Source organism: Gopherus evgoodei, chromosome 3, assembly GCF_007399415.2.
Source record: "Gopherus evgoodei ecotype Sinaloan lineage chromosome 3, rGopEvg1_v1.p, whole genome shotgun sequence".
Lineage (NCBI taxonomy): Eukaryota > Metazoa > Chordata > Testudines > Testudinidae > Gopherus > Gopherus evgoodei.
Genome location: NC_044324.1, coordinates 10,503,331 through 10,528,340, shown reverse-complemented (window position 1 = coordinate 10,528,340; position 25,010 = coordinate 10,503,331). Strand labels below are relative to the sequence as shown.

Sequence of the window (25,010 nt, the reverse complement as noted above, 5' to 3'; positions counted from 1 at the left end):
CACAGTGGGGTGAAGGGGAGGTTTGTGGTGAAGGGGCGGTGCTTTGGGGCACAGTGGGGTGAAGGGGAGGTTTGGGGTGAAGGGGCGGTGCTTTGGGGCAGAGTGGGGTGACGGGGCGGTGCTTTGGGGCACAGTGGGGTGAAGGGGAAGTTTGGGGTGAAGGGGAGGTGCTTTGGGGCAGAGTGGGGTGAAGGGGCGGTGCTTTGGGGCACAGTGGGGTGAAGGGGAGGTTCTGGGGGTCCATGAATGGGGTCCTGCTGGCACCTCTGGGGGCCCCTCCCTTTCACAGCCTTGGAAGAGGCCTTTGTGAAGGCTCCCTGGTCACCATGGCAACCCCAGAAGGAGCAGGTGGAAGGGGTGGGCGTGTCCGGAGCACTCGGCCACGCCCCCGTGCGAGCCACGCCCCCTGGTGTCTATGGCGCTGGGCCTGTCGGGAGCCGTGGTCCCCCAGCCGAGCGAGCGAGGAGGCGGAGCGCTCCCGAGACTGCTAGGAGGGGAGGAGGCCCCGCCCAGCTGGGGCCGGGATCGGGCTGTGATTGGCTAAAGGGCTGTGGCTCGGCCCCGCCCCCTCGCCGGCCCGCAGAGCAGCGCAGGTTGGTGGGAGCGGCGGGGTGCGGACAGGCGCGAGGGGAGCAGCGGAGCTGCCGCGGAGCGCAGGGTGAGGGGGGGGGCAAGGGCCGGGGGAGGGACAGAGCGGGGCGCGGGGGGGGCAGGTGCCGCGGGGGGGGACAGAGCGGGGGCGCTGGGGGGGGACAGAGCGGGGGGGCAGGTGCCGGGGGGGTCAGAGCGGGGGATGCTGGGGGGGGCAGGTGCCGCGGGGGGGACAGAGCGGGGGATGCTGGGGGGGCAGGTGCCGGGGGGGTCAGAGCGGGGGATGCTGGGGGGGCAGGTGCCGGGGGGGTCAGAGCGGGGGCGCGGGGGGGGGGCAGGTGCCGCGGGGGGGACAGAGCGGGGCGCGGGGGGGGGCAGGTGCCGCGGGGGGGACAGAGCGGGGCGCTGGGGGGGGGGCAGGTGCCGGGGAGGGACAGAGCGGGGGCGCTGGGGGAACAGAGCGGGGGGGCAGGTGCCGCGGGGGGGACAGAGCGGGGCCGCTGGGGGGGAGGCAGGTGCCGCGGGGGGGACAGAGCGGAGCGCAGGGTGAGGGGGGGCAAGGGCCGGGGGAGGGACAGAGCGGGGCGCTGGGGGGGCAGGTGCCGCGGGGGGGACAGAGCGGGGCCGCTGGGGGGTGGCAGGTGCCGCGGGGGGACAGAGCGGGGCGCGGGGGTGGCAGGTGCCGCGGGGGGGAGCAGAGCGGGGCGCGGGGGGGGGCAGGTGCCGCGGGGGGGACAGAGCGGGGCGCGGGGGGGCGGGCGGCTCCCGACGCGCCGCGCTGCTGCAGGTGCGGGCGGAGTGGGGGCCGGGGTGTCCCGGGGCGGGGGCGGCTCCTCCCTTTGTCTCGGCGCTGGGGGGTGACGGGGCGGGTCCCGGGGGCTGGGGCGGGGGACGGGCCGGCTGGGGACCAGCTTTCGTTGTCTTGGGGCCAGGCCGGTCCCGCGGGCCCCGCCCCGCGAACGGTGCATCCGCGGGGCTCCCCTTTGTGTCGGGCGGGCGGGCGGGCGGGCGGGGCCGGGCTTTGTCTGCCGGGCCCCACGGTGAGGGCGGTAGGCGCGGCCCCTGCAGCCCGCCCGCCCGCTCGGTGCGCTGGGTCCCTTCCCCGCCTGGGCAGGGAGCGGGGCCGGGCCCGGAGGCTGCCGTGAGACACGTTCCCATCACGGCTGGGTTGGCGGCCCCTCCTCTGCAGATAGGGTGACCAGATGTCACGATTTTGTAGGGACAGTCCCTATTTTGGGGTCTTTTTCTTATATAGGCTCCAGTTACCCCTCCCCCCCCGTCCCGATTTTTCACATCTGCTGTCTGGTCACCCTATCTGCAGATGCTGTCCAGCTTCCCAGCCTGGACATTGCTCTTGCCTCTCCCTGCTCTTAAAGCCAGGGGCTGCCAGGCTCCAAAACGGCAGCTCCCACAGATCCACCTGTGCTTCATGGCAGGGCTGACATGGCCAGTCCTTCCCTAGTACTTCCAAGGGCTGTGCGGGCACCAGTCCCCCTGCGAGGGAGGTGCTATCTCCATTTTACTGGGGGGGAGGCAGGGAATGCAGGGGGTGCGGAGGTTGTGACAGGCTCGTTTCACACAAGTCATTGCACACACCCTGGGAGTTTCTGGTGCTCATTCCTCTGTGTTCACTGTGTTGTATTGTACTCAGAAGCATAGCTCTCTGAGACGCAGACAGGCTGCATAAGGAGAAAGGGGGTGAAGATAGCTGGGTAGTGTGTATCCCCTCTTCTCTATCTACTTTCTGCTGAACTGCTTAAGCGGCAGCTGTGAGATGGTGGGGTAGTCTTGGGGGGGGTGGTGTCAGAATCTCAGTCCCTGCAGCTGTTTGAGATTAGACCAAGTCCTAGAGAATACCTTGTAGTTTAGCCCCAGGGAGGGACTCTTACGGGTAGATGTGAAGGACACCTCCCTGCCTGGGGTGTTCGGTCTCTCATGCATGGGTGGTAAATCTGGAACAACTCCTGACTTCAGTGGAGTGATTTCAGGTGTCTACTAAGGGAACTGAGGTGTCAACAGTGCCTCTCACGCTGTGGGTACGTCTTCACTACCCGCCGTTTCGGCGGGTTAAAATCGATTGCTCGGGGATCAGTATATAGCGTCTCATCCAGACGCGAGATATCGCTCCCCGAACGCGCTTATATCGATTCCGTAACTCCACCAACCCGAACGGAGTTGCAGAATCGACAGGGGGAGCCGCGGGCATCGATCCCGCGCCGTGAGGACGGTGAGTAATTCAATCTTAGATACTTCGACTTCAGCTACGTTATTCACCTAGCTGAAGTTGTGTATCTAAGATCGATTTTCCCCTGTAGTGTAAACCAGCCCACAGGTCCTAAACCCTGATTGGAGCCCAAGTCACTAATGCAAGCCATAATGAAGCAGTACAAGGAAAGGGGGTGGCTAGCGAGCGAGAGAACCAAAGAGTTTCAAGACCCTCTCCTCTCCCACACACCAGCACCTTGGAGGAGGTGTGGCTGCTTGTTTGCTCATGCAGGCAGATGCTTAAATGGCAAGATGAAGGGTACACTACCGTGGGAAGCTAGGGACCCCAAACCATAGATGGGAAAGGGGCATGTATGGAAGAAAGGTTACAGTGGAGAGATCACAAGGGATCAGTGTTGCCTGCACACCTATTTAGCTCCTTTCTGGAGCTAAAAAGTAAAGACTAGTATTTGAGGATGTTGTCCTGGAGGACAGGATCAGAATTCAAAATTACCTTGACAAACTGGAGAATTGGTCTGAAATCAACCAGATGACCTTCAGTGAAGACAATGCCAAGTACTGCACATAATCAAATGCACAACTACTAAATGGGGAATGACTGGCTAGGCTGGGAACTGCTGAAAAGGATCTGGGGTCATAGTGAATCACAAAGTGAATGGGTCGTCAATGTGATGAAGTTGTGAAAAAGGCTAATATTCTGGAATTTATTAATGGGATTGTCATTTGTAAGAAAGACCAGGGAGGTAATTGTCCTACTCTTGTTGGCACTGGTGAGGCCTCAGCTGGAGTATTGTGTCCAGTTCTGGGAGTCATACTTTAAGAAGGATGTGGACAAATTGGAGACAGTCCAGAGGAGAGTAACAACAATTATTAGAAAATTTTAAAAAAATCTGACCTACAAGGAAAAGTCAAACAAACAAACAAAAAAACCTGGGCATGCTTAGTCTTGAGAGAAGAAGAGTGCGGGGGACCTGATAAATCTTGAAATATATATTAAGGGCTGTTATAAGGAGGATGGTGATCAGTTGTTCTGTGTCCACTGAAGGTAGGATAAGAACTAATGGATTTAACCTGGAGCAAGGGAGATTGTTTTTCCTAATATTTAACCTTTGTAACTGTAAGGGTGGTTATGCTGTAGCATAGTCTTCCAAGGGAAGTTGTGGGGTTGCATCGTCAGAGGTTTTTAAGAACAGGTTGGACAAACACTTGTCAGGGATGATCTAGGTTTATTTGGTCCTGCCTCAGCCCAAGGGGTTGGACTAGATGACGAGAGGGTCCGCGGTCCCTTACAGCCCTACATTGCTATAAATCTGAGTGATGCCTGGCATGGGACCTAATATTAGGCCGCCTTCTCTCCAGGGTCACTGCGGGTAGATGTGCATGGTATCTAATTATTTCCAGTTTGAAAGAAGCAAAGGAAGTAGCGTGGTATTGAGGTGTGAAAATTAGCCATTATTCGTGCTAATTAAATTCTCCCCATAAAACTTTCCTGGGGGCTTTTTAGCGGGTTGGATTTAGTGTATCTGGGGCGGAGGCCAGACTGACATGATGGAATGTAACGGCTCTTCCCTCAGGTCAATAGTCCTGGTGCGCAGTAGTTTATGACTGATCTGTAATGGATCTGCTGGATCAATAATGGCTATGCTAGGGGCGGGAGTGGGTTTTTGTTACTGGGGTGTGTAGTGCCTCAATGTGCATTGTTGTCATGTGTCCGCTGTTTCATGGGTAGCATTGGTTGGAAAGGATTTTGTGCTGTTAGGGTATGTACAGTCATAATAACAAATTTTAAAATGTGCTTGGCACTTAGCCCCAAGTCTGGAGAGTCAAAGGAATAAATACCAGACCCAGGGATGACTTCTGGTCTGTTATTGGGAGATGTGAGAACTCCAAACTCTCATTGTAGTGGCTGTAAACTGGCAGTATTTAACACCTCCCTGGGTCAGGCCCTTGATGGAATGGTTCAGAGAAAGGCAGTTCTAAATGTTTCCTCTGCAGAAATTAAGTTTTTGTTTTTTTTTTTAAATAAGCAAGGATGAAAAATGAATGTGCTCTCTGCAGGTCTGTTGTGACAAACTGGAGACTAAAGAGTGTGAAACAGTGAAATTTCAATCCTGATATTGTCAACATCTCCCTAACAAAGGAGGACCTCTGATCCTGGCAGAAAACAGTGAATGGAGTTCTGTGGCTATTTGCAGTGGCAGAGTTCTTCCTTCCCAGCCGGGGAGAACTGAAAAGGCTAATCCATAAAGGGTTAGTTCTGATGAGGATGGAGGTGTGGCGGTCTGTGCTTAGATCCCCTGAAGATGGAGACATCTGCAGCAGGCAGTCTCCAGGGTGCTCACTCTTCTATATACTGAGCTATTCGGATATTGATGGTCTCTTTAGGATGGCTGCCTGGGAAATGCTGCATTTCATCTTAAGGGCTTGGTGAGCACAAGGTGCCAACCCATCCCTTCGCCCTGTCTTACGCAGCAAATGGCATAGACTGGCTGAAAGAGGAATGTAAAATGAGGGGAGACTCTGGCTGTTGCAGTGGGTGAGAGCTGCTGGCGTGATGGCTGTAGCATAGCTTGGGATGCTGGGAGTGTATATTACAGTGTCAGGACTTGAGCTGGTACTACCTCATTTGCTTGCTGTTCCCTCCCTCTGTCTGACTGTCCTGTCTCTTTAAGAGTGTAAGCTCTTTGGGACACGGACTCTTCTGCCTACTGTTTGTATCATGCCTAACACACTGCAGCTCCCCCCCCCCGCCACGAAACAACAGCCCCCAGACTGCTGGGGGCCTGGGATTTCTTAGAAGTGGCATTCACTGAGTGGTTTGTCCTGGTCTGAGGACGTGGGGCCCCTTGCCATTCAGCATGGCTGGTCTGAGGAGAGGCAGCACAGGACTCTCTGGCCAAATAGGTGCGATTGGGGAGTGGTTGAAGCAGCAGAAGTGTGGGTGCTCCAGGAGGAGTCTTGGTACTTGGCTCCATCATGCACGTGCTGCCACCCAGGGAGAGGATGGCAGCTGCTCATTAGCATGACAGGGAGCATGTGATGCGAATGGAGGACCTCAGGAATGGCAGAAAATGTTGTTTGGCCAACAGAATGGTCCAGGCGATTTTTCACTCTAATTACAACACAGTGCAGCCCTATCTGAAAGGGACTCTGCAAAACAACCTGTCCCCAAATGCACGGAGAACTCCAGAATACAATGAGGAAGCCAGGCAGCAACCCATGGGTGGGCAGGGGAGGGGAGAGAGGCACCAGGAGGGAGAGGCAGGAAAGGACGTACACATTCTTAGTGGAGACCTGGAGTGAGATGGAGAATCAGGAGCTGCAGAGAAGATTCCAGCACAGTCATGAAGAGAGAACAGAGGAGGCCAGTGCTACAGGAGATGAGCAGAGGGAGGGGAAAGAAGAGAGAGGAGGTCTGTGATAGGTTGGAGGGATTTACAGTCTTTTACCTTCCCGTCACACTGTGTGTGATGATGTGGTCCTCTCCCGCAGGGCCCCGTGCGGGTGTGTCTTCCTGACCCCTCCATGCACAGCTCTCCCAGGGCTGCTTTCTCCCATGTCTGTTTCCATGCCCCTTAGGTCTGGAATAATCTGATCTCGATCACCCCATCTTGGTACAAATCTGATCTCCACTCACTGCTTTCACAAGGCCTGTCAAGTCTAACCCTCTGCTGAGACACACCCCTCCCTTAACAAACACACAGACTGACAAAGCACCTCCTAATGCATCCCCCGCCCTTCACCCTGCAGGGGAATTGTCCACCCAAGGGCCTGTACCCTTCCCTCCCCAGTTCACCTCCGTCCTCCCACACCATCCATATCATTGTTACATGTCTGGTGTTGATTTAGGCCGCACCCAGACACTGAAGAATGATGGGCATGTTAGCAGTACCTGAAAGGGACCTGCTCTGTCACCAGAGGGCAGGGAGCTTGGGAGTGTATTTGGATGAAGTACCCATTGGGCTATGGAAACAGTAACCTGGAGCTGGATTGTGAAATGAGTGGGGAGCTCATGGAGTCATTGAGGGTATGAGAGACACAGCTGCCTTGTTTTGCATGCATGACAAGATGGCCACAGGATTCTGCTCATGTGGGAGGCTGGAGAGCTGGGATTTGGGAAGCCTGAGCATTACCTGGATCATTGTTACTACCAGGAGTAAAGCTTGGCCTTTGCCTAGACTGAGACCAGGGTCTGGTTTACAAAATGGGTCCAGGGTAGGACATTGTCCCCTCCAGTGGCAGACTTTCTAAGCAGAGGTGGTAGCTCTGCCTAGCTAGCACAAGCCAGTATCTCTTATAGGCGGTTTCTTAAGAGAAGAGGAAACGTCCACTCCAGACCAGTGTGCTTGCTAGGCTGGGAAATCTTCCTGCGAGGCTCCTGGCCGCCACTCCCAGTGCTGGGCCAGCCCACTCACTGCCTAGCTGTGTCCAGGGCAGTGGTTCTGGCTCTAGTTGTCTCTGGCGCCTAGGCAAGAAGCTGTAATGCCAGTATCTCTGTCTACTAACAGGGCTTTTGGTGCTGCTCATCCTCTGGTGAGGAATGTCCATCAGTGCTAACCACTAGTGACAACTGACTGAGATTGGCTCTGTCTGGGTTAATTTGTTCCCTAGTCGAACCTGGTGTTTCCCAGTAATTTTCTTTCCAAACCAGTGAACTGTGGCTTTAGCCATTTGTTGCCTGCTGGCTGTACCTATAGTCTCTTATGGGTCCATTGACGCCAGCTGACTGTTAGCAGGTACAGTGGAGGAACCAGCAGGAAAATGGTAAAAGCAGTACTGGCAAGTCTTGCTTTTATGGGGTGTCTGCACCTGCAGTGTTGTGACCATGTCATTACCCACGGGATCCTGACACACTGAAGGGAATTCCAAGATGAACAGCACAAATGTGAGGGGGGCAGAAGGTGCGAAGGCAGACACAGAAGAAGTAGAGGGTGTGAGAAGTGCCCCAGTGCCAGGAAGACTCCTCAGCAGTGAGATAAGAACGGCCGTACCGGGTCAGACCAAAGGTCCATCCAGCCCAGTGTCCTGTCTGCTGACAGTGGCCAGTGCCAGGTGCCCAAGAGGGAGTGAACCTAACAGGCAATGATCAAGTGATCTCTCTCCTGCCTGACAAACAGAGGCTAGGGACACCATTCCTTACCCATCCTGGCTAATAGCCATTGATGGACTTAATCTCCATGAATTTATCCAGTTCCCCTTTAAACGCTGTTGTAGTCCCAGCCTTCACAACCTCCTCAGGCAAGGAGTTCCACAAGTTGACTGTGCGCTGCGTGAAGAAGAACTTCCTTCCATGTGCATTGAGCTGGGGACTGACCCCTAAAGGCTGTGACTAGCTGTGTCTAGACTGCACTGGGGAGCATGCCTCCCAGCCTGAGGAGACAGCCTCACAGTAGATGGGGTCAAGCTAGTGCACTAAAAATAACAGTGTGGGACGTTGTGCCTCAGGTGGAGCTTCAGGCTAGCACCCCCACCCTCAGACCCAGCGGATCAACTGGGCTGGAGAACCTGAGCTGCAGCATCCATGCTGCTATTGTTGGGTGCTGGCTTGAGCCCCGCTAGGGGCCTGTCTGCTCAGTCCCTGCTGCAGTGTTGATCTAGGAGGCCCTGTCTCTTAGGAAAGACTGGACAGAGTGCTAGAAACCATCCCTCTGGGGCAACCCTGCATTGGCTGTGAGCAAAGGGTCAGAGGAGTTAACAGCACAGGGCCAAATCCCATTTGCCGGTGATGAGCAGAATAATATTTTGGATGGGTGCTGGAAGGAACTGTAATGGTTTTATTGTTATGGTGATATGGGGGGTGGGCAGGCAGGCGTTGTGCCTGGGCTGGCAGCTCTCACCAGATTGGCCTGGCTGATTGAAAAAAGCCTGACGCAATCTCTAATTTTTGGCTCTTTGAAGCTGTCTGAGGAGAGGAGAATATCTGCTGATTTCTTTGGGGAGGAAACCCAGGACCAAGGACGAGCTCGCAGTATAGCTCTGGGCAGCCAAAATGGGTGAGACCACCATTGAAAATCACTCGAGCATCAGTCATGACATCCCTCACATCTTCTCACACGCTTTCATTGCAGCTGGGTCTGCTGGTGGGGCGTGTGGGTACCACGGGGACAATAGCCTAGTTCAGAAATTGTCTAGATTCTCTCATTTCCCTTCATGTCTTTACTATTCTGCTTGGACTGTTTTCTTAAGGTGAGAGGAAGACCCTGCCTGTTGCTGTGCGCAGGAAGAGGGTTACTGACTGACACTGGTGCAATCATTCAGCTAGCTGGGGGAGAAGATGCTTGGTGGGGTGGAAGCATCCCCTTGGGATGGGACGTGTGCCTAGCTGCTGTTGCATTAGAAGAAAGCTCTTGTATTTCAGAAACTGACCATCACCTGCTTGCACATCTTGCAAAGAGAATTATTGCAGGGGCAGTTTTGGGAAGTGGTTGGCAGGCCACCCTCCTGTTATAAATTGTCCTAGACTTCCTGTTAATAAGTCAGGCTGCATAACCCTGGGTTTTCTTATTGTCCTTCTGTGATGTCAGAGCTCCCAGAGAGACACAACTCAGCAGCTCCCTTCAGTGACAAAGATGCATCTAATTTAGATTATCCCTTCCTCCCACTCCCATTTCATCTTTGGAGTGATGATTCCTGGGCTTGCTCTGTGCTGCATGGAACTGCAGTGGTTCTGGGCTGGTGCTCTCCTGAATGAACGTCTCTGGGGATGGGACCAATGTGGCATGACGTAGAATGGGGCATGGTGATGTCACAAGAGCTAAGGTGGGAGCACCAGGCTCACGGACACTGGAGTCTCCCTGTGCAGGGGTGTGCACACAAGGGGGGCAAGCAGGGGCATGCCCCTCCCCCCCAATCAGGGAAGGCACAGAACTCCTCTGGGCCTGGGGCAGGGAGAGTGAGCTCCTCCGGCCCAGGGCTGCAGAGGGAGAGCTAGCACCCTCAGCCGCCAGAGGAGAGGCAGCCCCTCCAGCTGCAGAGAGCACAAAATGCCCCTCCAAAAGTGGCCAAATATTTATTCCTGTGCATGTCCTTCTGGCTATGGGAGCTGTGGGGGAGCTACACTCAGGTGATTTTGCCACACTCATTGGAACAGCCCATTAGCAACGTTTTCTAGCTAGGCAGGGAAAGTGTCCCAGTCTTCTCCACTGAAATCTGCAAATGAATTTGTGTTGCCGGTCACATGGGAGGAAGGCTTGGAGGTGGCTTGAATGGAATTGGGGAAAGGAGCATGAGCATTCTTGGGGCACTGTCTGGAGAGCTGAGGATAATCCGCAGAAAAGAGACTGTGAAGGCCTTGCCAGTCCAGGCTGATATCCTACATTGTGTATGTTGAGGTAGCACCTAGAGGCTAACCTGCTCCAGCTCCCTTGTGTTAGGCACTGGGTGTGTATAGCAAGAGAGAGTCCCTGCTGCAAAGGGCATTATTCTTTGTGTTGCGGTAGCCCTTAGGGTCCCTAGGTGCAGATCAGGACCCATTGTGCCAGGCGCTATACAAACAGAGCAAAAAGACAGACCCTGCGCCAAGGAGCTGATGTTTGAGGTGAGGCAAAATACTGGTCAGCAGGATGGGCAGTGGGCTCAACGCACTGCCAGTCTAACAGGCATCAGACAATGCCTTCCCTTGGGGCACCAATCTGGGGGCTAACAGATCTATTAGGAAACTTTGCAGCGATGTAGCCAAAATTAGACCACCTCAAGTCCCTCCTAACAGGGTTGCAGGAGAAGAGGTTGGATTTGAATAGAGAGGAAACTGAAAGGAGGATTGGACTCTGATGTCATGACTAAGAGGATGTAGTGGAGGTTGCCTTCAGCATTCAGTAAGCGCGTCGCTCTGAGACTGGGACTACGGCTCCCAAACCAGCAAAGTGGCTTAAATTGATTTGCAAGAGCATGGCAGGTTGCTTGGGTTAGAAACAAGGGAGCTGTTTTGTACCTAGTTCCTCAAGAGTCTAGGGGCTGGGATAGACTCGGCGATGTGTGCTAATAGATCAGAGAAAGGCAGGGGCTGCACCAGCTGGTGGGTTGGGGATTCAGAACAACACTTGCCAAGGGGCTTTTAGATGTTGCTCTGAGTGTCCCAAACCAGTCCCATTTCCTGAAAAACCACATGCCAGGTTTTAAGCCCATAAAAAGGAGGGTTTTGGGGACTTAACCCAAACTGGAGGCGACACATACCAAATGTCAAACGTTGCATGACTGCGGCATGCAGACGGCCCTTTCTGGGAATGCTGTGCACATGCATGCTCTGGACTGAGATGTATCCTGAGCAAAGTGGGAGGCCTGGAGCGTGAGGCTTTGGGGAATTGTTTGTCAGGCTCCTGTCTGGGTCGTGTGGAGAACCTGTTCCTGAAATGCTCATTCTGTGAGCATGTTTTGCATGCGGGACCCTAGAGTCTCTGTCCCTGATCTCTGTCTGCTGGTCACACGTTTAACTGCACAACAGAACCTCTGAAAAGTCTGAGCTATCCATGCCTTCTGTCTGCCTGCCATCTTGGGTCGCCATCTGTCTGCCACTTTGGGCCAAGTCTCCCATTTTGTCCTCTGGCCTATCAGAGCAAAATTGGTCTCTTTCTCTTCTGATTGCAGCCACTAATCTTGATGTTTTCCTAATTCATGGAATTCAGTGTTGACCAGGTGGAGGAGGTGTCTTAGTGGCCTAGGATTTAGGTTTCAGATAGCCAGAGTTCCAGGACACGTTCAAATGCCACAGAGTCCGTTCAATTGTCCAAACGTCTGCCACGACAGACTGAGGTCCGAGCACTTTACTCTGGCGGGATCTCTACATCTGTACTGCATAGGCATAGAGATTCATAATCCTCTCCTCGTGCCGTGTAATGTGTTGTGTGCAAGTCCAGCTGGGTACCATTTCACACTCCAGACATGGCTGCATTTCACACGCTAAGGCATCATGATCAGCTAGTCTGACCTCCTGCATATAACAAGCCATAGGACATTGGATCTTGTTCTGCCTTTCACTGCTAAATTAAAGGCTACTATCAGAAATCTTCTTCCAAAGTAGCTACTTATGGATTTTGATCAAGTCATCTCTTAACCTTCTCTTAGATCAGGGAGTCTCAAATTGGGGGTCGTGACCCCTCAGGGTGTTGCAAGTTTATTAGATGGGGGGTTCATGAGGTGTCAGCCTCCATCCAAACCCTGCTTTACCTCCAGCATTTATAAAGGTATTAAATATAAAAATGTGTTCTTAATTTATAGCAGGGGTTCGCACTCATAGACTTGCTGTGTGAAAGGGGTCACCAGTACCAAAGTTCGAGAACCTCTGTCTTAGGTAAACCTAAATAGCTTCTTTAGTCTCTCAGTGGAAAGAATCTCTTCCAGATCTCAAAAATATTCTTGTAGGTATTTTTTAATCTCTTTACATTTAGTCCACATCTGTTGTGAAGTGTGGAGACCAGAACTGGAAATGTAATTCCAGTACTGGTTTCTCTAATACTCTACAGAGGTGTCCTACTTGATATTCCCCTGTTTGTATATCCAGGGATCCACACTAGTTCTGAGCCATGTTGTGTCACTGAGAGCTCATGTTCAGTTGGCTGCCCACCGTGACCCCAAGTCTCTTTCGGGGCATTGCTTTGCAAAGCAGTGTCCCATCCTCATTCTTGGTTTCTAGATGGTGATCTTGCATTTGGCATGTTGTGTAATGCATGTCTAGATTTCAGGGGTGGGGAAAGGTAATTCCTGTATATATAAAGTTCTCTGAGATGCTTTGGGTTGAAAGGTGCTGTAGTCTTATTTATAAATCTAGCCATGGCACTTAAAATCTGGGAAGCCCATGACATGCCTGGAAGTACCTTTAACTCTTATTAGTTCATTCTGCAGATGCCTGTAATCTCTGTAATGACTCCCATATCTAGCAGATTGTCAGCACTTGATACAAAACACAATGCTTGATGATAGTTTTTCTCCACTGATGTGTCATCTCTTGGAATCTGTACAGGATCCTTCACTTGTTGCAGAATCCAGTGCCATCGTTAAAAATAACCCTCTTGCATCTCTGTGCTGCAATGCACCAATTTTTATCAAAAATAGTAAATGTTTTCTGGGGAGTGCAACCTGTGACAATGTACCCCACAAGGCTTTATGCGGGGGGTACTTATAAATGTAGGTATGGTATAACTGGAGTAGGGTTTTGCTACATATGCCGTGTAACACGTCTATGTAAAGGTTATGATCTACTGGTTATGTTCATTCTAGTTGTATGCAGGTACCATTTGTGTGTTCAGAGTTAGGAACACTGGCTGTATACTTGCTTGATTTCTAAGTAGCCTTAGTTAGAACATTTGGTCACTTCTTGGGAAAGGAATGTGCAAGTTCAGTGCTCAGTCAGGAAGCAATCTATGTTGAAGATGTCATTGTAGCGCAAGTAGAGTAGGGGCGTTAGGGAAGGAGAGCTAAGGAAGCGTTGTTCTAAGTTGGCCATAAAAATGTTGGAAGCACTTAACAGACAAGAGCTTGGAAGACTCCAATCCACATAAGAAGTCTACCTGAGGACATTCAAAGTAGCATGTGGGTAATGGCGGCTACCTGCAAGTCCTGAGTCATGCATGAGCATGTGACTTGGCCATGCGATTCCGAATCTCCATTTTGTGACTGGATTTTACACAGGGGGAGGGAGAGGTGTCTACCCAAAAGAGAGAATCTATTTAAACCCCTGGGAAACCCCTCCATTTTGTCTTCAGCTGGCCAAAGAGGGAGCCTCTCCACCTCCCAGGATACTTGAAAGTAACTGGAACAAAGGACAGTAACTACAGGGGGTGTGAGTGATTGCTAGACCCAGGCTAAAAGGAGATTAGCCTGTACAAGGGAGCGTTCTGGAACTGGTGAGGAACTTATCTGTATTCAGTTTGATTAGACAGAGATTTGCGCATTTTATTTTATTTTGCTTCATAACTTGTTTTGTTCTGTCTGTTACTATTTGGAACCACTTAAATCCTACTTTCAGTATTTAATCACTCTTTACTTATTAATATACCTGGGGGAGCAAACAACCTTGCATCTCTCTCTATCAGTGTTATAGAGGGTGAACAATTTATGAATTTACCCTGTATAAGCTTTATACAGGGTAAAACGGATTTATTTGGGTTTAGACTCCATTGGGAGTTGGGCATCTGGGTGTTAAAGACAAGCACAGTTCTGTTAGCTGCTTTCAGGTAAACCTGCAGCTTTGGGGCAAGTAATTCAGACCCTGGGTCTGTGTTGGAGCAGACAAGAATGTCTGGCTCAGCAGGACAGGGTGCTGGGTTCCCGAGCTGGCAGGGAAAGCAGGAGCAGAGGTAGCCTTGGCACATCTGGCGGCAGCTCCCAAGGGAGGTTCTGTGATCCAACCTGTCACACGGCCCTCCCCCAATTTCAGTTTCTTTTTTTGTCCCCCTTGCTATAGAACAATCCAGCATGTTTTTTAAACCAAAAAATTACAAATTACCTCCTCCCCCTCCGACCAATGTTGGACTGCAAAGCCGCACTCAAATTCAGTTCATTATCAGCCCATTTTAGAGCTATAATTCCATGTGTGTGAATGGTCTGACTGGGACTGCCAGGCCTGCTGTGTGTTGCTGGAGAGGACTTCTGTAGATTCAGCTTTTGCAGTAGACTCCTCGAGGTCAAGCAAGTCTGCTAGGAGTCCTGTCTAGGCCTGACTTCCGTGGCTCTGTTTGGTGGACGTTTGACTAGGTTTGGACTCATCCCAGGAGATGACCTGCTATCACCCCCTCTCCTGGCCCAATGTGTGTCTTGAAACAGTGTGTGGAAAATCTATAGCCATGTAAACAAATAAACTTCAGCTGGCCAGGATGACCGATGGATGGCAGCAAGTCATCGGTACCCCCTAGTGAGCCCAATAGGCGCTTGTGTCTGTGCAGAGATGGAGAGATCTGCTAGTGCCGGCTGGAACAGGATTGGTGAAGTGGTTTGGGGAGGATGGAGCGGAGCTTAGTGGGAAGGCAGCGTCCGTGGAGTAGCGTGTCCCCTGAGTGCAGTATGTGACTGCATAAAGACGTTTGCAAACCCCACCCCTCCTGCTAGCTGCTCTTTCTGCCTGAAGGAAACCATAGGCCTCTCCAGCCATTTCAGCTGCCCTGGGCTAATGCGCCAGGTCATATAAAAAAAAACTCCGTGGCAGGGTTTGCTCGTGTCAGGTGATGGCTGGAATGTAGTTGTATGATGATTTTCTGCCCTTAGAGAATAACGCTGGCTTTGAACCTCCATTCTGTCCCTTGGCTTGCGGGTCCCAGGGTGGTGGCTGTGCTCGGCCTGTCTCCAGTTGCTCTGCTTGTACTGCACTCTGGGAGCAGGAGCTGTTGGAATCCCGCTGGCCTCAGGCATCACCACTGTGCCAGTCTGGGAGTGCTGCATGGGAGTCCCCCGCTCACGGAGAAGGCTTGCACATGGCTTTATAACACAGGCCTAGTGCTCCCCTCAGTCCTATCTGCTGCTCTGCTCCACCTTATCCTTGGCCTCTACGCCTGGAACGGCCACCTCCTTAATTCCCCCTTGAAGTGCTGCATTTTGGGCTGGTGCCCTGCACTGCCTCTCCCCCACCGACTGGGCTAGGCTTGTCAATCAAACAGCCCCCACTGCCCTCATCCTGGTGAGCACAACCACTCTAGTCATAGGTTGTAACCCACGTGCACAAATACCCCCTGCTTTGCCTAAGAGTCCCCCAGTTACCTTGTCTGGCAGCTCCCTCCCCATTCATGTTACCTGCACAGGTTGGGTTGGGAACTCCTTGGAATGGAGACCTTATCTGATCTGTGTCCCCCACGCTGAAGGACTTGCTAGCTTTGATCCTGGTCTCTTAGCTGGAAAAGGCAGCGGAGTCATGTCAGTCTAGGTGACGCAGGTCTGTGCAATGTGATGTATCAGCATGAAGCTGGAATAGTTACATGGGTCCTCTTCTGTGATGTAAACAGGGCAAAGCCCCATAGAACTTACTCTAGGGAGCAGTTCTGCCCGGGGGGATGGACGGGCCACAACTTAAGAGCTCTCATCTAACTGTTCTCTTCCTAGGATGTGTCCCCCACAAACAGGTGCTCGCTGAACTGGGAGAACCATGTGCTCCCCGTGTGTGATCAGATGTTGTGCTCACCACACTCTCTCTGTACGGCCGTTCATGCAGAGGTGCCCATGGCAGGGAGTTATGATTCCCCTCTGTACCCCTTGTGACACAGTGGGAATTTTCTGTAGTATGTTTTGAGTCCTGTGTGCTTCAGTTTCCCCTATAATTTGCATGGCTACCCAGTTGGGTCGGAGGAGGGAAGGACTGCATTGGCTCTTAAGGAAGACTAAAGGCTTTTGTACGCTTGACATGCTGCAGTGGCAGCCTTTCAGTATAGACACTTCCTATGGCACCCATCAATGTAGGTTAGGTAACCCATCTTCGCCACAGGGAGTAGCTAAGTCAGTGGAAGAATTCTTCTGTTGACCTAGGGCCATCCACGCCTGGGTGTGGATTCTTCATACTCCTGAGAGAGAGAGAGAGAGCTGGGTCAGCCTCATTTGTTACTGTAGACCAGGCCTAAGAAACCTAGGTGTGCATGCGTCTCCAAGCGATCTAGGCACGGTGAATGGGTTTTGAAAAAGGACTGGCCAAGGCTGACCCATGCCAATGGAAGATCTGAGAAGGCAGTGGAAAGCCCACTTGCCGGGATACTGACACCTAGCAACCAGTGGCCCTGAGGGAGGAGGGTTTCCCCATCTCTCAGCTGGGAGGCTCAGCTAAGGCCCCAGCTCAGAACAAAGGACTGGAAGGTGTGTGGGAGGGACTAAAGGGGGACTTGTAGAAGAAACTTGTCGCTCTCCTGCTTGGGAACTGATGAAGGAGGGAAGTCAGAGACAGAGCCTGAAAATAGAGTTCACTACAGGTTGTTTGGGCTCTGGGCTGACCAGAATGGTTGATGGTTTAACCTTCATCTCTGTGCTAACCTGAGGACAGCCTGTGCCGTGTTCCAGTTGATTAATAAACCTGGCTGTTTTATACTGGCTAGGGTGCATTGGCCCCTGCAGAGTGGACAAGTCTCTCTCACAGGCGTCTGGCTTAGTTGCTCACTTTGGGAAGCAGGAGGGCTGAAGTCCCAGAGAGGAGGTGAGGCTGCGTGGCTGATCCTGAAGGAAGAAAGAGACCCTTGGAGCTCTGGCACATCAAAGGGTTTCCTCCTCGGGACTGTTTCAAAGTGGGGACCTAACACCAGTCCTGTGGAGCTGTGACACTCCTGTTAGGGGACAAGTCAGGGGACTTTATGCCTTTTCTACTTGTCTTCCCCAGAGTCCCTTTGACAGATCAGGAAATACTGAGAGTTCTGAGTGAAAACAGGGCTCGGATAGAGCTCTGTCTCCCCCACATCAGTAAGTTTTGTTCCTTTATCGGCCTAGTGGCCATTGGAAAAATGTACTGCTGTCAGCCAGCCCGCCGGTCTGCTGCTCATGCTGTCAGGCACGTAGAGTAGGGAGCGCCTGGAGCAAGTCCACAGAGCTGAACTTGCTGCTCTGGCTCTCCTGGGTGTTGGGATGGTGAAGTGAGCGGCTGTGAAAAGCAGAGAGAATAATGTGCTGACAGAGAATAGCTACAGCCTAGAAGTCTCTCTGCTCCCCTAGATGGGCCTTGGAAAGGTGTTCTTCCCCCAGCAAAAACATCCTCAGGCTGGCCTGGGAGGGCGCCAGGAAAGCAGTCCCATTTCCTCTCCCATGCTTTGAGCATGTGCAGCCATTTGCTGAGGCAGTGTCAGCCCTGGTGGGCATGAGGAATGCAATACGCCAGCCACACACGGTCTTGCTCGTCCCTCTCCCAGGCTAGACTTTTCTGGAGAGGGGCAGGGGAGCTGACTTGGATCCTTGCTGGGACCGGTGAACGTCCGTTTTGCCAGGCTCAGCTGGCACATCCCTGTTGTTGCACGCTGCTTTACAGAAGTGCTGCCGGCACATTTTCTTACCCAGTGTTGGTGGGGGGGTTGGATCTACAGGCAAGACAGTGTGGAGGCGGCATACAGGGTCCCATCATGAGTATTGCTCATAAGTCATATGCATGAGGGTTAGTTGAGTCTTGCCTTGGTAGCTCAGCTGCTAATCGAATCCAGCCCGAAAGACATTGGCTTTTTCTTCTGTCAGCCATGTTTTTGCAATGCCTAGGAATAGTGACTCCGTAACAAGGGTTGTAAGCAGGCGTCTACCCATGTCTGTAACTCCAGTATATCGGGACGGTTTCCTAACCGTATCCCCTGGGATATGTCTCCAAAAGAGCTAGCGGTGGATTTGGCAAAGCATAGGGCATTATCTGATTCCTTTGTGAGGTTGTCCTTGAAGTGGGATCCCTAGACCTGGCCAGGAGCAGCACAGTATATATGCAGAGCACATGGGCTCGCAAAGCTGCAGCAAAGAATGGAGAGGAACAATAGCTCATCAAGTGGGGAGGAGGGACTTGCACTGACTGGAATTGTTCAGTCTCACAAATCCCCGTATGGTGAGGCAAGCAGCATGCTGATCCAGTTTGCAGATGGTATCCAGCTCCCGCTGTACTGCAAGCACAGGCTGTGTCCACACTGAGTCAAGGGATTTCCCTGTGGGCCTGGCCTCATGGCTAGGGATGGTGGGAGTGCTGGGGGAGACTGGCTGCAAGCATTTTACCACCTTGTTGGCCAGACCTGTCCTGAGGAGGGTTAGACAGCATGGGGGTTAGACCTGCCTGTGGCCAGTATACGCTAGTGCTAGCCCTAGTGAACTGCCCCAGTGCTAGACAACGGGGAGAGAATTCCCTGAAGGGCTCTGTGCATGTACGTACAGCCAGAGAAGGCAACTGAACAATAGACATGGTAACCAATAAGCAAGTGTCTGGTGCTTGTCTTTGGGCTCCCCGGAGAGTGCTGTACACACAAAGGTCTGTCTGTGCTGCTGCTCTGGAAGGAAGATCACTGCTTGCACTGTGCTGGTCACATGATGTGAACACCCATCATCCCTTCCTCTCTGGGGAGGACCATGACACCACTGGGAACGGTCCCAGATAAAACAGTCAAACCCCAGCTCTGCGTAGGCCTGATATATGCTGGAAAGCAACATGGCGTCAAAATGTGTATTAACTATGACTTAGCACTCAGATGTGCTGGTTCGTGGTTCTGTGGCCCTCATGCCAGCTAGGGTCGATTGTAGGGTTAACCACTGTCCAGCGTGACTGCACTCCTCTCTAGGGAGCATAGCACCGTGCAGGTTGACATGTGCTTTAACCCTGAGCGTTCCCAGCCTTGCCAACCCCTGAGAGGGGACCGAAGCACATCCTGGCCTCTGCAGCCTGTCGGAGCTACTCCGTGATGTCAGTGTGCTAGCCATGACGGCATGGAGGCGGCTTGCTTGGAGGGAGGATGGCTCCCTAAGGTCCGTGCAGGCATCCTGGGGCTTGACAATCGTAGATGTGAACCCCTCTTGGTGGATCTTGTGGGAGGTTGCTGCTGAGCCCCAGCGTCTGTCGACCTCTACCTCCCGAGAGGAAAGGGTTGCTCTGCAACTTCTGCTCAACCAGCTGTCGCATGCTCCCCTTTGTCATGTCCTGAAACGTGCCGCTGCTCCGAGGGGGGTGTATACAGTCAGCTGTATTTGGGTTGGGGCGGTTTCAGTCTCCCAGTCCAGGGCTTTGGGGCCATGCAGCGAATGCCTGCAGACCCCTCTGTGCGCATGCCGGCTGGCTGCTGGACATGGCAGGAGTAGTACAGTCACACAAACCCTGCTTTCAGCTTAGCAGCTGCCATGGCAGAGTCTGCAGCTACCTCCCAACAGGGCTCGGTGGGCAAAACATTGGGAAGCCCTCTGCTGTTGCTGCTGATCCCTCCAGGACTGGGGGCTTGGTCTGTTCTATGGCTGCGAATAGTTGGCATGACCTTGACTCTTCCCCCTATTCAGATTGGGCAATGGGCTTACTGAGCTGGAATAATGGGGGTTGTGCTGCAATTCTCAGTCACCCATAAAAGAATTTGCCCGAGTCAGCGACAGCCCCTGCTCACTCAGTATTCAGAGACCATGTGGCCCAGTGCATAGAGCAACAGACTTGTGTGCAGGCCTTCGCTGGCAGCCCAAACCCCTGTGCGGCCCTGGACCTGCCACTCAACCTCTTTGTCCATCTGCTAACTCTGCTGTAAAACTGCAGGAAGCAGCCATACCTCGGTGGGCAGCAGACACTGCCTCTGCTGTGAGCTTTCCTGGCGAGTGTAGTTAATCACCTGGAAAACAACCGCAGCACAGGCCCTGGTGCGGGGATAAATCAGAGAACTTGTACAGGTGAAATAATACATCAGCCACCAGTGTGTCAATAATTCATTGCACTTAAAATCCATCACTGCCTGCAGCAGGTGTAGCCCTGCTCCCAGACAGCACAGAGCAGGCTGCCTTTAATTCCTGATTTACCTGCATGTCAAACTGCAACAGGCAGTGCAGGGAGGATGGGGCCACTCCCTGGGGCCCTTCAGTGCGGGACCTTCAGCCCTCTTTTCTAGATGGGCTCTGCTATTGAAGCTGCTGCCCCGGCATGGGTGTGTTTGAGGTCTTGAGGGGGTTAACTCCCGCTGTGGATTCCCTCTTTCCTAGAGTGTGTGGGGTGGCTGGTTCTTGGGCTCATGCATGGGAGCCCTTTGAAGGCAGGTGCAGCGTGGGGTTCCCCAGGGGACCATGCTCCCTGAAGAGGAGAAGTTATCCATTCTCCCTGGCTCAGGCCCCTTCCAGGCAGCTGCTGCTTCAGAGCTGTGATTTGGGGGAGGTTTCCATCTCCCAAACTTTAGCTGAGCCCCTTGTGGTTCCTGGCCTGAAGGGCGGCAGGGATGGTACTAAATTCCCTGTGGGCGTGTTGCTTGTAAGCAGCAGCTCCCTTGTGTTAGGAACCTTTGCAGCGAGGCTGGGTAGGAGGGCTCCCGTCTGTACACAGACACGTCTCAGCCTTTGGGTGTGTAAGGGAGGCAGACAGACTGCTCCGCAGGCACTGGGCTGCTCCGATGGTCGCTCCTGCATGACAGCAAATCAAATGCAATAGAATTTTTGCAGCTGGAAACAGCCAGGACTCCATTGCGTGAGCCACTTAGAGGTGGACTGGCTGAAGTGTGAGCGAATAACAGCGTGGAGCAATGCTGTGCTGGTCCCAGGAGAGGGACTGGGCTTCTCCAGCTCTGGTTCTGCATGTCTGAACATCGTTTTGGAATCAGCTTCTGGCCTTGCCCCTCGGAATGAGGGCCCTGGTTTTGGCAGGCTCCTGTGTCCCCCCTGCTTCCCATGAGACTGGCCCTGCCTCTAAGCTGCCTGCTTCGGAAAGGCACCTTGCTGAGCGTGGCTCTTGACCCTGTGGCTTCTGTGCCTCTCGCACCAGAACAAGTACAGATCAATGTATGTAACCATCAGCTACTGAATAAATATAGATCTTCCATGTTGATGCGGTGAGACTCTAGTTCTCCGTCTGTAGCCGACGGAGTGTGGAGGGCAGACAGAGCTGAGCAGTGCAGTGCTGCAGGGCAAAGGCAGTCGGGAAGCAGCCTTTCCTAAGGGTATATTGAGGGCCTGGCTTTTGGCGTGTGCCTCTTCCTTTATCTGGTGCATTGCCTGGCCCTGTGTGTGTTCCTGGCTGGTACAAATGTCTCTTATCATTGTGCTCCCCTCCCTCCCCTGAACATGTCAGTCCGTTGGGCCGTTCCCCTGCTTGGCAGCTGGTTTGTAGGCTGAACTAGAACATAAGCCTAGGAGCGTGTGTGTGTGCGTGCTGCAAGGGCATCCATTGCCTGGGCTCTGCTCCCATCAGCTCACCCCTCTGTCTCCCAGCTGTCCACGCTGCCTTCTGCTTCTGGCTCACTTGGTGCTTTCCCTGTGTCCCCACCTGCCGCGGGGGCTGAACCGGGGGTCAGCTCTTGCTGCTCCCTGCCGATTAGGAAGCGGGCTATGCAGAGAGGAGCGGGAGTGTCTGCTGTTCTGTATGGGGTAGTCCCAAATCCTCTCCCAGGTTTGCACTGCAGTGTCTGGTGCCAGAACCATGCACCCCCTCCCTGCTCAGCTCTTCAGGGACTGCTCCCCATACATCTGAATTAATCAGTCCTTCAGAATTAGAAGCCTGAGTCCCTCCTTGGGAGACAATGGCGGTTGGCTAGCTGATGGCTGCAGACGTGTGGAAGATGACTGTGAATGGGTTAGAGAGACTTGTGGGCAGATGTGGTCTGTTTTGTAATTGACTATGTTAGTCGTGGCAAATGGCGTCTGCTCCTGAACAATAGATTGAATTTGTTAGCTTCCCAGCCAGGGAGGCAGCGCAAGGGAACCTGCTTTGTGCAGACAGTAGCTATGACAGTAAAGCTCTTTTTGGGAGGAGAACGGAGCTCAGCTCAGCTCTTTGGTAATGTGATTCTTCAGCTGCCAGGAGAAAGGGAGGCCGCCTGCCCGGTGATTGGGAAGAAATCTCGTTGTCTTTGTGACTGTGAGTAGCTCTGGTAGTCAGCCGACAGTGCCTGCTTCTTGCATCTGGCACTCTGCACGAACAGATGTTTCGTTTGGAGAGCCAGTGTGATGCGGCAGTGTGCATGGAAGATGCTGTGTAAGGTTGTGTTCAGATGTGCTCAGAGATGCAGGACTGAGCTGTTGGCTTGTGTAGCCTCGGGTCTGGTTAAAGGTTCGTTTTCCTGGTACTTTAGGTCCCCTTATATGTCTCATGGGATGTACGTCATTCCCTCAGGGGTTCACCGTGAAGCAGGTGGCTGGAAGTAAGATTGTGGCCCGATGTTTGCTGCTTGCCCGATTCACTGTCTGTCAGACGCTGAGGCCACAAGCTCAGCTGGAGCTCTAGTTGGATCTAGGCAGTGCTAGGGAAGATGCCGTATAGCGTCCCAGAGTGAAGTCCAGCTGTAAATAAGCTGGGAGAAGTGTGGGTGGGTGGGGAGTTGTCCTACCAGGCCCCTCATCTCTGGGCACTGGACCTTGATCCCTGGGTTGTCCTGCCAGCAAACTAGAGTCCAGCATGCTCTAGGGCTGGAAAGCTGCTGGTGTCATGCAAAGCAGACCCTTAATTTTCCACAAGGATGAGGAAAAATGTAGCTTATAGAGAGAGAATTCTGTAGCCAGTCGCACGTGATTTGAGCCAGTGCTCTCCCCGTCTTCCTTCATGCTGGCGTCCATCTCCTTGCTGATGGGAGGCGGGGAAGAGAGGTGCCCATTCAGGATATTTTTCTTCTGTAGTCTCTCCCTGAGCTGCTGCCTTGTCTGATTGTCTCTGCTCAGGCCTTAGTCAAAGCAACAGCCGCGTTGCTCTTGCTGCTGCAGGCAGCCCTGTGTGCAGTGCTAACAGGACTGCATTGTGGTGTACGCTGAATGAGGCAAGCACGGGGATGGGGGCGTGTGCGCAGAGGGACCTCTCCTGAGGCTTGTGACTTGTCCTTGGAGCAGATGGTGCTGGTGGGATAAGGGGCCTTTTCCTCCTAGGTCATTGGCTTGCCACCAGTCCAGGTGCATAGTTCCCTCAGCTCTTTACCAGTCCCTAGGCAGAGCTGGGCTGGGAAGGGTTAACTGCAGGGAGGGTGCTGATCTGGTCCCTGACTGGCTTGGGTTCAGGGAGGTCTCATCCTGCTGTACTGTCGGGAGGGCACTCACTGGCAGTCCCAATCCTGGGCCCTTCAGCGTGGGGCCCATGACTCTGACTTACCCAGGGTGCTGGGCTGCACCTCTGTATGTGGGCTTGGCAGAGTTTCTGGGGTTTTTAAGCTTTTTTATATTTTTAGCCATTCAGATTTTCAGTTGTGGGAAATTATGGGGGAGGGGGAGCAAACAGCAGGGGAGACGATGATTTAATGACCGTGCACTTTAAGACTAAAAAAGTTAAAGCTCCGTAACCGTTAAACGAATGGTCAAAACCCTGTGTCCGAATAGCCACAGTAAATGGCCTTAAATGAACCTCTGCATTCTCAGGCAGCACTCTTCTTTCTCGGCCTCGCTGGCCATGTCCCTTATCACTGGAAGCATTTTTGTGTCTATTTGTCTGGTGAAGTGGCTGTTTGTTGACCTTTGCTGATAATCTGAGCCTACTAAACCTGTTTATGTTGCAGTAGTGCAGAGTGGGGGCTGGGGGCTGCACACACCCAGGGAGAGGCAGTCTCGGCCCTAAAGAGCCCCCCGAATCCATCCAGAGAGAGCAGGGAAGGGAGGCCCAGAGCTGTGGGGTGATGGGCCGGGGGGCACGGCCTGTGGAGGGGATGAACTGGAGTTCAGATTGGCGAGCAGCCTGGTGCCATCCCTGGAGGGGTTGGGGATTGGAGACAGGACCTGGCTGACACCCCTGTCCTGCTTGCTGCTCCCAGGGTCTGGCTCCACCTGGGTTGTCCTAGGCCTCTCCCAGGGCTCAGGGCTGGGGCCTGGTCCTCAGGTCCATTCACACCCTTGCCTGATTGGGGAGGTTCATGCTCCAGGGTCTCCTGTCTGTTCCCAAGATAGTTCGTCTTGCACAAATGGAGCGAGCCAGCTCTGGGGCCTGGGGAAGGCGACTATCCAGCTTCCCCATTGGTCCCACTGGTGCTCCTGTGGGCAGTCTGCAGATGGGAGCAGGCCTCCCAGAGGTGGCTGCAGTAGGCCAGGCCAGGCCTGAGGCACACTGGCGGAGGTGGTGTGTGCTCTGTGATGCTGCCCGTCCTGCACCTGTCCTGTGGTTCTGGGGAAGCACTTCAGTGGCTGTTCTCTCCGTGTTACCCTCCGTCCCAGAGCCTGCGCCCGGGATTGCCCGCTGCAAAGAGCTGTGTGCTGGTGCTTAGCAACAGGTAGGGCCAGTTATCTTGGAAGTGGCTGGGGGAATACTGGACAGTAACCAAGGTCGCAGGCTGTACCGGGCCCCGTTTGACCGGAGCCATGCTGCACAGGTGCCCCATGCCACAGCTTGGCGTTGGAGGCTCTGTCACCTTTCTGTGTCACTGTCTGTCTGAAAACACCCTGGCCATGGTGGGTGGTGATGCTAGCCGGAGTGAGGGCAGGGGGTGCTGCCTTGACAGGGTGTGCTGTACAGAAGCATGGATTTCTCAGGGCCTGGCAGAGAAGGGGACGTGGGGAGAATGAGTCCTGTGATGAGTGAGGTTGGTACCGCAGGAGAAGCAGCCAGGCTGGTGCCCCGTTGCTTGCCTGTGCTCAGCGTGGTTGCGGAGTGGCAGCCCTGGAGGGATCCGAGGGTGGCAATGGTGGAGACAATTCGTGAGATG

General features: G+C 53.4%; 1 protein-coding gene across 4 annotated transcripts in view; it reads left to right on the top strand.

The window, feature by feature from the left end:
* The first annotated feature begins 533 nt into the window (after positions 1 to 533).
* Positions 534 to 25,010, top strand: part of DPYSL5 (dihydropyrimidinase like 5) — a 117,890-nt gene continuing 93,413 nt past the window's right edge. For 2 of the 4 annotated variants that reach the window (XM_030555047.1, XM_030555044.1), the window contains exon 1: positions 606 to 658. The gene's annotated coding sequence lies outside the window, so the exon portion shown is untranslated. The other 2 variants (XM_030555045.1, XM_030555046.1) reach the window with 2 other exon arrangements.